This window comes from Sminthopsis crassicaudata, chromosome X (assembly GCF_048593235.1).
Source record: "Sminthopsis crassicaudata isolate SCR6 chromosome X, ASM4859323v1, whole genome shotgun sequence".
NCBI classification, from domain to species: Eukaryota; Metazoa; Chordata; class Mammalia; order Dasyuromorphia; family Dasyuridae; genus Sminthopsis; species Sminthopsis crassicaudata.
The window spans coordinates 74,250,954-74,265,235 of record NC_133623.1 but is presented as its reverse complement, the minus strand read 5'-3'; the positions used below and the strand labels follow the sequence as shown (position 1 = coordinate 74,265,235).

The window sequence follows — 14,282 nt, the reverse complement described above, 5'->3', positions numbered from 1 at the left end:
GTAAAAAGCAAACCAAGCCCACCACCACCACCATCCCCTCCGGGTTTGTAACAGCCTGGGGTACACAGGGGGAGTCTGAGCACGTCCAATGCCTTTCTTTGGGGGTTTCTTTTATTTGAGAAATAAAGTGGGAGGACCACAGCCACTTCCCTCAGAGTCTAATTTGAACATTTCTCTGGCAGTTGAGGAGTTCTTCTAGGCAAGGTCCCGGATTTCTGCCCTCAGAGAACGCCCAGGCTATTGAGGGAAAAGGTGTCCTTCAACATGCCAAAGTCAGGAGTGCTGGTGAAGGCTCAGCCCAAGGAGGAAACCCTTGGAGGGAGAGGGATCAACATTTGTTTCACAGAGTTGGGCTTGGTGGCAGCTGGGCTTTTGATGATGGGAAGGAAGGGGCCCATTAGCAATAGAACACAGGGGAGAAAGTTCAGCTGTGCAAAGGGATCCCCTTGAGCTGCAGAAGGAGGCCCTAGGAATCACTGAGAGAAAGGAAGTCCAAATACGGCAGTAAGACACCTCTTTTCTTCCCATATTATGAATCTGAGAATTGATATGTTCTCTTTACATATTCATATATATGACTATTCCTCCATACTCCCTGGCTGCTAGGATTTTACTACTCATATATCCGCTCTTTAAATTTTATATATACCTATAATCCCATATTCAGCATATATAAATATACTAATTGTCTCTCCTGAGTCATATATGTGCATATTCATATACACTTTCTGTATGTGGCCAGGGATGAGTAGTGCATTTGTGAATACTCATTCACTCCTTATTCCTTCATGTAGAGAAACTTTGTCTGTCAATAATCCTATACATGAGCACTGATAACCCCTGTAAGTACTTAGAAAAGAAGCTTCATATATTTTCTCCCAGGGAGAGGAAACGTGGAATAATTTCAGAAATAGAGAGCGCACAGGAAACTTTAATATGTGAAAAGAAAGAAAGTAGCATACATGCATAAGTACAAAATAGGGATACTGATAGCTATGTACCAAGAGGCATACATGAGTACTCCCGGACTTAGGAGAAAGAGAATGACTGTCAGGTTCCTTGAGGAGATGGAATACATGTCATAAAAATGAATTTACGGGAAGAGGAAATGGCTGCGTGTGTACAGTACTGAGGAGAAAGAGCACGTGTACTTACATACATGAATGCATTCTGTCTCCGTATATATTAGTTTTCCTATTATCAACATAAGTATTTCCATAGGTAGGACATTACATGCCAGAGAAGAGCTACAGGGTCGTCATATACACACATGTATTCATCCGGGTCTGTCTAGAGGAATATAAAGAATACACACAATAGGTGAGTTCTTATGGATCTATGTAGCATGATTTTAATCTCATATATATTATAATCGGACATATTTAAAATGAGACTCATTCAGGACTCATAGAGAGGGACAGAGAGAGAAAATGGAGGATTACTGCCTTCCACGAATGCCCAGCAGAACATGGGACCCTTATGTGGGATAGTACACAAAGCTCAGGTTCTGAGGAGGGCCCAGAGGCCTCTGCACAGACAGCAGGGGGTCGCTGGCCTCAGTCCTGATCCCTGGGGATCCTCTCCATCCCTCCCCGGCTCCCAGAACCAGCCCGGTCGGGACCCTCCCCAGGCTGCTCGCCCCACTAGGGGGGCGGATGGGGGAAGGTTAAGGAAGAGAAGAAGGAATGGGGGAGCTGGACCAGTCCGAAAGGCTGTGTACAGGAAGGAGACTACTGCAGGGAACAGGGAGGGGATGTCTGGTGGGGGCCAATGAAGGGGGCAGCCATGGGAGCTGAGAGACTGCTGCATCTCCAAGGTGATGGGCATTGACGTCACGGCCTCTGGGCGCAGCGGGGGCGGAGAGGGAGCCGCAATGCAGCTTACAGCAACAGCTCTCCCATGGAACCTCTTCCAGCCTGTTCCTTACCATGGAAAGGGGGGGTGGGGCGGAAGTCAGGACGCCCAGACGCCAGAGACTCACAGAAACACTCATGCTCCCAGACACACAGACATGTGTATCAATAATCACACAGTGGGTGGCATTTACCTCGGAACAGACACACAAAGCTCTACACAGGCTCCCACATGACCACACACATTGGCGCAGCAAGGATCCAACAGAGGGTGGGATGGACGTGGGGACATAAACACAAACACAGAAACACCTTCACACCCACACACACTCACTCATGACGCACATCAGTAACTTCATTAAAAAGATTAATCCATTTCAATTATGAATCATGCTGAAGGAAGAAAGGGGGTCTCAAGAGCATCTTGAGAAACATCTCATTGACTTGGGCCGAGCAGAGATGGGGCAAAGTCACAACAGGCTGAGAAGCTGAACTCCTAAAGGAAATCTCATGGGAAAAGGTGGAAGGGCAGGTGGACATATTTGTCCCTTGGGTGGGTATTCCTGTCTTCCGTGTGTGAGGAATCACCTCCTTTCTCCGGATATGATAAATCTGGGAATTGAAATGTTCTCTTTACATATTCATATATATATGCACACACACATATGTATTTAATATTCCTCCCAACTCCCTTGCGGGGAAGATGTTAGTACTCACATGTCCTCTCTGTAAATGCATCAGTATATACAGGCTCCCCCATCTACTGCACATGGTCATATATACATAGATATACACACACATAAGCACCCGTGCATTCAGCACATATAATACACTACATTATCTCTCCTGACTCCTATCTATATGTTCCGTATATGAACATTTGCGGACGCTCATTCCTCCCCTGTTCTTCCATGTAGGGAAACCTTCTTTTCTGTCAGTAACGCTGTGGATGAGGAACTGAGAACCTCTGCGCGTACATGGAGAAGAGACTCCAGATAGTTTCTCTCCTGGGAGGAGCAGTGGAATGCTGTTAGATATGCGGACATCACAGAGGAGATCTTAATGTGTGTAAAGAGAGAGAGAGAACTTGTGCACACATACATACATAAATACCACATGGATACTGATAGCTATGGATCAAGAGGCATACATGAGTACTCCCGGACTTAGCAAGAGAGAATAATTCTCATTTTCAGGAAGAGATAGAATATGAGTCACGTGAATTAATTTATTGGAAGAATGAGCATGTATATAGCACTGGAAAGAAAGCATCTGAGTACATGGATGAATATATTGTGCCTCCCTATGTTTTCATGTGTTATAAACATTCCTTTGTGTAAGGGAGAAGTTATTCTCTCCAGGGGAAACCCCGTGTGGGGGATGGAAGCTTCAGAAGAGAAAAGCTGACTGGGATGTCTGGGAGCCGGACAGGGGAAAAGGAGCCTCACAGGGTACGGGGGCGGAGAGGACCAACAGAGCTGGAGGCCTGAGGGGGAGGGGGAGCTGAGAACAACGGGATGTGGGGGGGGGGGATGCTGTCTCCAAGGAGACGGGTGAGGAGGATGTTTGCTTGGGACCAATGCAGGGAGCGGCGGGATTGGCTGGAGGAAAACTCCTGTCTCAGGCTGGCCCTGATGCCACCGGCCACTGGCGTTCACTGGGGGGCGGGTCACGCTGCCAGACTCCTTTCCGATTGGCCGCTGTCTCCGTGACGTCCCCGAGGGACGGGAATACTTAAGTGGAAGACTAGAGAGGCCGCGGCCCCACCCAAAGCCCACCTGAGGCTCGGGCTCCCCAGCATGGATGACCTGTGACCCCAAAATGGAAGCCCCATATTTCCGCCCCCCCTCTGGTAGGGCAACGGTCCGCAAATGGTCACGAGAACACTTTGTCCTTCTCCCCCCAACCCCCCGAGTTCTGAGAGGTGACAATCCAAAGGGGATGGGGGGGGGGGAACCTCTAACTCAGCAATAACCCAGGAAGAACCGAGGGGTTTGTTTCAGGCTTTGAGGTTCAAAAAGGGCCGGGCTTGCTGAGCTGCCCTGAGGTAGCGGGGGTTTCTCAGGGAGGGGAGGGGGGACACAGGAGAATGGATGTGGGAGCGGAGCACCAGTGGGCTCGCCTGCTGGGACAGGGAGGAGGCTGAGGAGCCCTCAGCACTCACCTGGTCCAACCTCCTCGTTTCAAAAAGTCTTAGCTGAGGCCAAGAAGAGAGCAGGGACGTGGCCATGGTCCCCCAGCCGGGAAGGGCCCGTTCAGGCCTGGAGGCCAGATCTCTGGGGCCTGCCAGCTTCCACCTGGGCCTCTCTCTCCTCCCACAGTCAGGCGTCATGGTCTCCAGTCCCTGGGAAGGGGCTCCCCAGAAGCAGATGGTCAGGTTCCCCATAGAGCTGGAGGTTCTGGGCGTTTTACTTTACCATTTATGGGTTTGTCAAAAGCAAAGCTGCCCCCCTTGCCCCTAGGTCTGAACCCGCTTGGGCTCCCCAGGAGAGCCTTAGGAAAGTCAGGCCTTCCCTGAAAGGATTTTCTTCCATTTGTGAAATGAGGGGGATGATCCCAAGTGCTTCACTCAGTGCCCTAACTGAGCATTTTCCTGGCGTTTAGAGGTCCTGGGGTCCCTGTTTTCTGCCCTCTTGGACATGTCCCATGGGTTGGGGTTGGCACAGCCTTAGGGGAAGGGTGGCAAGCCCTGGAGACACAGAGATGGAGAACTTCTTAGGTACAATGATCTCCCTCTGCTTGAGTTCTCTAAGTTGAGCCTTTTGGATGGCCTGAGAATGACGTTATAAACATCCAAATGGCCCTTAGCAGAGAAAGGTTCCCCGCCTGATAGAGAGGCTCCCCAATACTGCCCACAGTCCCATACGGATGTGTGTGTATGGATAAGCAGGCGTGTATTCAGTGTTCACAGACATACTCTACTGTCTCCCGTGGCTCAGGTACCTGAGTTTTCCCACATCCGTTCTGTGTTTTGGCATAAATGTATCTCCATGAAGCCTTTCTGCATTCTTACAGAAGCCCGTCATTGGTGAGGACTCATTCACTCTGTGTTCTTCTGCATGGAGATGCCTTTCTTGTCTCTCTCTGTTCCCGCACATGAGTCCGGAGCTGATTGGAAAACAGGCACATCTCCTGTGATTCAGCACTTTAACTCAAGAAAAGTCAAGAAAGTAGAAGACACACCTTTCAGTACCCAGACACGACCCATCAGCCAGGAAGCAACCTGAGGGGAGGAACGGACGACAATCGGGGACCATAGACTTATAGGCAGCTGGGACAACTGAGATACCCCCTGGAGAGGGGAAATCTGTTCCTCCTCAGCCATGGATCCCTTGCCTCCAGGCACAGTAGGCTGGAGCATGTCACCTCCTGAGAGTACTTACAAAACTGTGTCCATCCATACACTGATGGGGGAAACTGGGGGATGTGTAGATAACATCCCAGTCACTAACTCAGGTAGACAATGTGTGACTTATCGACCAGGGGAAGTCGTAGCCTCGGGTTTACTGACACAGACGCCCAATAAGCAATCTGGTGACCGTCACCCAGAGTCTGACTCCAAGCAACAAAAGCCAGGAATAATGGACAGCAGCTGTGGCCGCTGCCCGACCTATGCTCACTACCTATGTAAATGGCATACCATTAGAAGCACTGGTGGGCACAGGGGCAGATGGCACAGTCATCAGAGGTGCCAACCGGCCCAGTCACTGGCCAGAGATGAAGGCAGACATGTCCGGCTTAGGAGGATCAATGGCAGCGGAAGTTAGTGCTGCCCCTTTGAGATGGACTCTTGAAGGCAAAACAGCAGTTTTTACTCCTTCTATACTTGAAAAAGTCCCCATGAATCTGGGGGGAAGAGACATTTTACAACAATTAGGATTAAAAATGAGTACTTTGGTTTTTTAGGCTACAGGCACTCAGTGGGGGGTCCATCTTTTCCAGACTCAGTTGCCCCTGGCTGCTGGCAGGATCCTGAGGGCTGGGGGGGAATATCTGAGAGGAGAGACAGGCTGAGGCACCAGCCCAAAGCTTCCCTGATGTGAGAAAATGGGTCAGGAAGCCAGAGCCCAGGACTCCTGCCCATGGCAGGGAGAGGGTCCCCAGCTGCCTTCCAGCCCCAGGGCTCAGAGGTGGGACTGGCCCAGTGAGGCTCAGGTGGGGTCATGTGGTTCCAGAGGCAGGTCCGGGGAGAGCCATGGACTGCTTTTCAGCCTGTGTGGCGAGACTCAGGGCAGAACTAGCTGAATGGGGGCTGTCCCCAGGGAAACCATTAGATTAGCAGCTGGAGGACGGGCTGGGGGCTAGGTGAATGGCTGTGGGAAGGGGGTCTCACAGGACTTGTATTTGGGATAGAATGGAGGGAGACCACAGAGCTCAACTGGTCCAAGCTCCTACTTTGGGGAAAAAGGGCAACTGAAGCCAAGAGCAGGGCAGAGACAAAGCCAAGGTCTCACATAGCCAGGAAGGGGCAGATCCAGACCTGGAGCCCTGCTAGGCTAGCTGGCTTCCATCTTGGCCTCTCCTCCTCCCACAGCCAGGCTTCATGGGCTGGAGGTCCCTGGGAAGGCACATCCCAAAAGCAGGTGGGAAAGTTGCCCATAGAACTTGGGGTTCTTGGAGTCTTCAGTTAGGACTATGGGGTAAAAGAAAGGGCAAACCAAGCCTCTAGACCCCCCCAGCCCCAATAATGAGCCAGCCTGGCACACCCAGTTAGCAGGGGGAGCCTGAGCAAATCCCAGGGCTGCCTGAATGAGGTTCTTCCTTTCTGAGAAAGGAGAATGGCCCCCAGCTGCTTCCCCCAGGGCCCTGTTTGAACACTTTCCTGGGGCTTGGAGGGGGGAGCCTAGGCCAGGTCCCAGTTTCTGTCCTGGGGGGGAAGGGAGAGGAGCACCTTTGACAGGGTGGACATGTAGTAGTGGGGACAGGGCCGGGCCCTGGAGAGGGAGCCTGTTTGTCATTTCTTATGGCCCAGTAGTGGTCAAGTAGCATAGGCGCCATCAGACAGTCAAGCAGCACAGTGCATGGAGCAGTGAGCCTGAACTTAGAAAGTCCAGAGGTTCAATCGAGGCTCAGACAGGAGGAGCTCATTTATGATACTCCTTCAGCTGATATCCACAGAGGTGCAGGCCCCCTTCTTCTCTCTGCATGACTACACAAGAGTACCAAATAGTCTCTGCGTCCATGGGCAGCATCTTCCTGCGTCCTCTGATGAGGAGAGAAGTGGAAAATCTTCAGGTGGATGGACAGAACATAGGAGAACTTCATCAGTGAAAACAGTGGAAGAAAGTAAGCCTCTATGTACTCACATGAACAGAAATACGGGTACTCCTGCAGATGAAGAGAGAGTGAATGGGAGAACTTTTACATGGAGGAATAGAGAGAATGGTTACTAATGATGATTAGGAAATAGAAGACATAAATCATGCCAAAGAATTTCTAGAAAGATCAAATGAGGACATCTATGTAGGGATGAAGAGAGAACTAGACTACATAGATTCAGACATACCTATATGTGTGAATCTCTCCTCTCACTTCACACTGAGTTGCCATACATTCTCTATATATTCATTGGCAAAATTATGAAGAATTTGTACCTTGTAGAGGAGAAATTATATTCTTCTGTTCTGTTCCAGATTCTTTGTGACCATCAAGTATAACGGCGAATCATTTGGTATATAGCCCCAAACTTTAAACTCTTACAGGTTTAAGGACTGAAAGTTGTCCCTATGATTTAGGAACGTGGGGTATACAGAAATATTTTCCCCCTATTTGTAATGCAACTCAACAGTACTACAAGGGCATCCGCATTATCAATCACTATTGAGATTTAGTAGCAAATTGTTAATATTACACATTCAATAACTGTGCAAAATGAATGAATGAACTCAGTTGTTTTGCTTCAGGGTTTTAGACCTTTGAAAATCTCTATTTTGTAGGATGACTTCTTGGGTAGGAGAAGGGGGAGAAATGTATTCAGAAGCCAATTGCTATTTAGTGGGGATAGAAGGATCAAAGGAGGAGCTTTCCTGGAATGAGAAAAGGTACACTCATACTTCTAGACAGTAGGGAATGTCAGGAGAGAGGGAGAGGTCCAAAGTGAATGAAAGAGGGAAGATGCCAGAGGAGGATTGCTTCTGTTGGAGGAGATGCTGTGGAATGAGATGTTTTGAACAGGCGGAGGGGCCAGCTTTGGTAAGAAGCAAGGGAACTTGATCTTGGGACACTGGGAATTTCCCCACCTAGAGAAGCAGGACTGGTTTGGATCTCTGTATTCCCATTCCAGTCCCATACCTGATGCAACATAGGTGCATCTTACTGAATTGTAAAGAAACTTCAGGACCTTAGAACTCTCATTCTAAAAACTATGTCCACCTTCTCAGTGCAGAGCCAAGGCAAAAAAAGTAATCAAGAATCCATTTAGTTCAGTCCTCGCTAAAAGGTGGGTCCTAAGCTAAACAACATTCCCTAAAAGACAGCAGCATCTTAATCAAGAACCACTGAGCCTTGAGGTAGGTCATCCAATCATGGGAGGCACTCTTTTTTTTAACCTGGAAGGTTCATTTTTCAGAGAAAGCTTTTTTTTAAACCTTTTTATTTTCAAAACCTATACAGATATAACTTTCAACGTTCAAGCATGGAAAACCTTGTGTCCCGATTTTTTGCCTCTCTTCCCTCCCCCCCCAGACGGCAAATAATTCAATATATATTAATCATGTGCAGTTTCTTCTATACATATTTCCACAATTATGATGCACAAGAAAGATCAGATAAAAAAGGGAAAAAATAAGAAAAAAAGGAAAATTCAAGCAAACAAAAAAAAAGTGAAAAATTTCAATATTTACCCTAGCTAAACCTTGTGTTCTAATTCATTGCCTCCCTCGCCGCACCCTCTCCTCAAATGGCAACTAATTCAATCAATGTTAAGCATGTGCAATTCTTCAATACATTTTCTACTATTATCATGCTGCAATGAATTATCATGAATGATCAGATCAAAAAGGAAAAAAAATAAGAAAACAAAATGCAAGATAACAAGAACAAATAAGTGAAAATAGTATATTGTCGTCCAACATAGTTCCCATAGTCTTCTCTCTGGTTGCAGATGGCTGTCTTAATCACAAGACAATTGGAACTGTCCTGAATAATGTCCTTGTTAGAAGGGCCAATGTCCATCAGAATCGATCACCGTATGTTGGTGCAATGTCCAATGATCTTCTGGCTCTGCCCATTTCACCCAGCATCAGTTCAGTTTCTCCAGGCCAATCTGACAGCATCCAAAATACAAAATTCAAGATAACAAGAACAAGTAAATGAAAATACTATATTGTAGTCCAACATAGTTCCCACAGTTCTCTCGCTGGTTGCAGATGGCTGTCTTCATCACAAGACCACTGGAACTGTCCTGAATAATGTCATTGTTAGAAGAGCCAATGTCCATCAGAATCGATCACCGTATGTTGGTGCAATATCTGGCTATGCCCATTTCACCCAGCATCAGTTCAGTTTCTCCAGGCCAATCTGACAGCATCCAAAATACAAAATGCAAGATCACAAGAACAAGTAAATGAAAATATTATATTGTAGTCCAACTTAGTTCCCACAGTCCTCTCTCTGGTTGCAGATGGCTGTCTTCATCACAAGACCACTGGAACTGTCCTGAATAATCTCAGTCAGAAGAGCCAATGTCCATCAGAATCGATCACCCTATACTCTTTTTGTTGTAATGTCCAATGATATGCTGGTTCTGCACATTTCACCCAGCATCAGTTCATTTCACTTTTTCCAGGCCTGTCTGACTGCATCCTACAGGATCATATTTTATAGAACAATAATATTCCATAACATCTGTAGATCACAATTTATTAAGTCATTCTCCAAGTGATGGGTATTCAGTCAGTTTCCACTTGCTCGCCACAACAAAAAGGGCCGCCTCAAACATTTTTGCATGTGTGGGTCTCTTTCTCGCCTTTATGGTCTATTTGAGATACAGGCCCATTAGAAACTCTGCTGGATCAAATGGTATGCACGGGTTGATAGTCCTTTGGGCATAGTTCCAAAATACTCTCCAGAAGGGTTGAAATGGTCTACAACTCCATCAACAATCTGTTAATGTCTCAATTTCCCTAAATCCCCTCCAACATTAGCCATTACCTTTCCCTGTGATATTTGCCAATCTGAGAGGGGTGTAGTAGTCCCTCAGAGTTGTCTTACTTTGCATTTCAGAGAAAGCTGTTTTCATCAAAACATAGCTTGACATAACTTTATATTATGTGTTAGCTGGTACACTCAGTTGTTTTATTTATTTTTCAATAGTATTTTATTTTCTGCAATATATTAGAAGAAACTTTTCACTATTCGTTTTTCCAAAACTTTGTGCATCAAATGTTTCTCCCCGACAACTCTTCCCCAAGAAAGCAAGCAATCTGATATCATCATCAGTGTCCACAGTTCTGTGTACGTTTGTCCCTCATCTGCAGGAGTTGGGGACTTTTCCTTGGAATTTCCTGATCAGAATTTGGTGTGGAGGTAGTTTGTAAATCTTTATGCTAAAGGCTTGGTTGGGGGGGGGGGTAACATGTTTAAATTTCTCCTGCTACCCTACTGTCTTGACTCTTCCTTCATGAAAATATTTTTTGAAGTAGGAACATTTCTCAAATTACCATGTTGATACTTTGAGGGAAAAAAAAGAAAACAAGCAAACCACAATGAACTGAAAACACGACATTAAAGATTTATTGACTTTCTTCTTCTGAACTGACTTCTTGGGGAGGCAGGGTTCCCTCTGTTTCAGGCTCTGGTATGTGGACTATTTCAGCAAGTGAACTTGGAGGAAGAGAACCTATGTGTTGCGGAATGAATAAGAGGAACTGGTGGTGTGGTTGACAATGGGCTACCTGGAGGATCATGTCCATGGCGATTTTTATTTGGTTTCTGTCCATGTAGATGTCAAATGAGTCAAAACATCTGAAAGGTGATCCTGTGATGGACCATAAGGTAAGAATGAAGAAAAAGTTTGAAAAAGCGTGTCTGTCATTTGAGAAGGCGTTCATGGCATCCACAGCTGCTCCGCTCCCCTCTGCAGGCTGGATAGTTATAGAAAGGGTCTCGTTCTCATGATCCACGTGTATTTCCCCACAGAAAGACCACTGAGATAGTAAGTTGTCAAAGTAACACTTGCATTGCTTGAAAAGACTTCTTCTCTGTCTCTTGTATGACCCAACTTTCTGGGTTGCCATTTTATTCAGGTTTCTGACAAGTTTTTTCAAATTCTTCACTTGACCATTTACCTCTGCACATCTTTCTTTGACATCTATGTATTCGTTCCTTATTTCTTCTCGAGTTCCATGAGTATAGATTTCTGATTCTATATTCTCTTTGACCATATTGATTTCTTCATAAATAACAGAGGCCATTCTTGTAACTTCCATACGCACAGGACATGTGCATGTGGCCAGAGTGATCGCCCTCTGGAGTTCTCTCTTCTTCATGTCCAGCTCCTCTTTAATGTTTTGGATTTGATATAGTTTTCGCTCAAGCCGAGCTGCACAACACCTCTCTGAATTGTGTCGGATGCTCACTTCCAGCCCAGCCGCGTTCCGTTCTTCCATAAATGATTCTGATAACTTTGAAATTTGACGAAATTTGGCCTCAAAATCTTTCAGTTTCTCTTCACTATTTATTCTCACTTGCCTTAAGTTCTCCATCTCTGCCTTTCGAGACTCAATTTTTTTCTCAACTGCTTTTATACTTTCTTTAATTTCCTGAGCTACAGTTTCCAGACCTGAGATTTCTTTTGACTGGTTTTCATTTTGATTCTTGAGATCTTTTATTTCTGAAGTAATATCTGTTCGTTCAACCCTCATTTCATTTAAAGTTTTGTAATGACTATCAATAGTTTCTCGATTCTTGTTGAGATCATTTTCAAGTAAATTCATATGTTGGTGAAATGCAGACAACTGTGCTATTTTATTTTCCACTACTTTCTGCAAATTATTTATTTCAATGTCCATATCTCCCAAGTAAGTAGGTCTGGATTTTTCACATGGGGAATAGCGTCCTTCAAACACTTCATCCCCAGAGGCAGTTAAAATTTTGCAGCAGTTCTTGGGAAATTCCTCACCCTGCATCACTGCATGGGCCACAGAGTTACTTTTAATGAGCAGCACAGACTGTATGCCCTTCATATCAATCAGAGTATTGGCCACCACTGCATCACGTATTTCTAAGGCTTTGAGAACTGTTGGAAATTGTGGGTGATCCGCTGCTCTGCCTGTGACATCATACAACTCACAGTCAAATGGTGACACGATTATCTGTGGTCCTGGAGAGCCTGGTGGATAAATGTTTTTCATCAGCCCCTGAAGAATCAGCTCGTCATTGTGGTTGTCACAGAAAAAGTGAAGGAGAAGGCCCCCCAAGCAGCACTCAATCGCCAAAGCAAATTCGGGATCTCGGAGACGAATGCAAGCTCCGAGGGGGCCTAATGGTTTGTGAGTAAAGTGCCCTTGACTATGGGCATGGTCTACAGCTTCAACAAGAGCTGCAATCTGGGCTCCGAATCTTTTCAATGGCTCAGATTTGCAATCCTCACACTGCCTTAGCTGGTTTTGCTTCTCATGCAGCATCTCCTGTATATCAGACTCTTCTCTCTTAAGTCGAAAAAGTTCTTCATCATCTTTTTCTACAGTTCCGTGAATAATGTTTATATCTTGGACAAGTGAATATTCTTGCTTTCTGAGGGTCTTTAATCTTTCTGTCAATGTGGAAATGTTTTTCTGCCTCTCCAATTCTGCTGGTTGTAGACTTGTTTTCTTGTTTTCAATTTCTTCTTGAAGCTGTCTTGCCACTTTTTCTAATTTATTCAATTCATTTTGGGACAAATTATATAAAGACCTCATTTGAGTATAGGCCATATCTATTTTCTTGGTATTTTCTTTTGCTTCAGTGTATTCCTGCTGTAATCCACTGTGGTCCTCATTTAACTTTTCTATGTTCTGGATGATGGCTTGGAGCCTCGTTTCTGCTTCATTTAATCTGGACTTGGAAAGCTCCTGTTCCTGTCCTAACTCTCTGCTGCGCTGTTCTTCAACACTCATATTACTTATCTTTTTATGAATGTCTCTCTCAATTTGAATTACAATTGCCCAAGCCATCTCAGAACTCAAGTCTTCCAAGTCATCCATCATATAAATCAAATTCTCATGACGTCTCTCTAATACTGTGAGGTCATCATTGAGACACTGAAGCTGCTCTTTCCTTTCCTCTAGGCTCTGCTGGTTTCTTGCTTTTTTCTCTAGAATTTCTGAATACTCTTCCCTCATCCCCTCAAGCTTGGTTGCTTTCAGAAATAATCTGTATCTGTCACCATCATCTCTGATCTGCAGTAACTGCCCACCCATCTCTTGGTGTAAAACGGTCACGGGATTGTCTACTCTGATCTTAAAATGGTCGAGAATGGCTGGCAGCTCGTCTCCCTCACAAACAACTAGGTTTCCTGCTTGGTCTTTTAGTTGGTGACTTGGATTCCTATCTACCCAGATGCATTGCTGTACAGTTATGGAATCCCCAAAAACCTCAGCCTTAAAAGCCTTTTCCCCTGTGTTCCTTAAAGTAACGGAGATGGTAGCGGAAGTCTCTCCTTCTTTCACAAACTGTCTGAGAGACAATCCTAAGGATTTCCCGCCCAGACCCACTATCAGGGCTGCCAGCAATGCGCTCTTCCCGCTGTGTCCCACCACCAAGTTGACACTGGACCCAAATCTCACGGGCCCGAGCTTGGAATAGCTCATGAAATTCTCCAGCTGAATACTCTCAATGATACCCGCTTCCCCTGGGGCTGACTGAGAAACAGAACGTTCAGGAGACACGTTCTGGAAGAGGACCGGCGCCGTGTCCTCACTCATGCAACCCGCTGGCCCTGGCCTCTCTCTTGGCTCCTCCCCTGAGGTAGAGGGTACTGCCAAATCCAGTTTCCTCTGCGCCATTTTGTCAGTGACACAAAAACCCGCCTGGGTGGGAGGACTCTTCCAGAGTCACTTCCTGCTCCTTCCCTGCCCCACCCTTTCCAAGGAGGCACAATGTGCCTCTATGGAGTCTCTAAGCCCTTAGAACTACACTCTGGCCCCAATTTCCTGTTCTACACCAGCAGAGACAGACAAGCCAGGCCCTGCCTGTGATTTCCCGGATGGCGGGGAAAACGCCACCAGGGAAAAACGCCCAAGCGGTTGAGGCTCAGCAGAGGCCCCAACAGCGGGAAAAGCTCTCTATTGCCTTCCAGCCCCGTCCGCCCGCGCCACGCGGCCCACTCACGGCCACGCGAGTCCTCGCCACTGCCTGCCCGACCTGGCCCCGAGACTGCGACCCCCTCAGCACTCAACCCCTCATGGCCAACAGCTACAAGGCACAGACCCAAAGATGGCTACCAAGCTG

At 46.5% G+C, this 14,282-nt stretch overlaps 1 pseudogene; it reads right to left on the bottom strand.

The window, feature by feature from the left end:
* Window positions 1–3,852: 3,852 nt before the first annotated feature.
* Window positions 3,853–13,837, bottom strand: LOC141549074 (structural maintenance of chromosomes protein 6 pseudogene; annotated as a pseudogene).
* Between the last annotated feature and the right edge of the window lie 445 nt (window positions 13,838–14,282).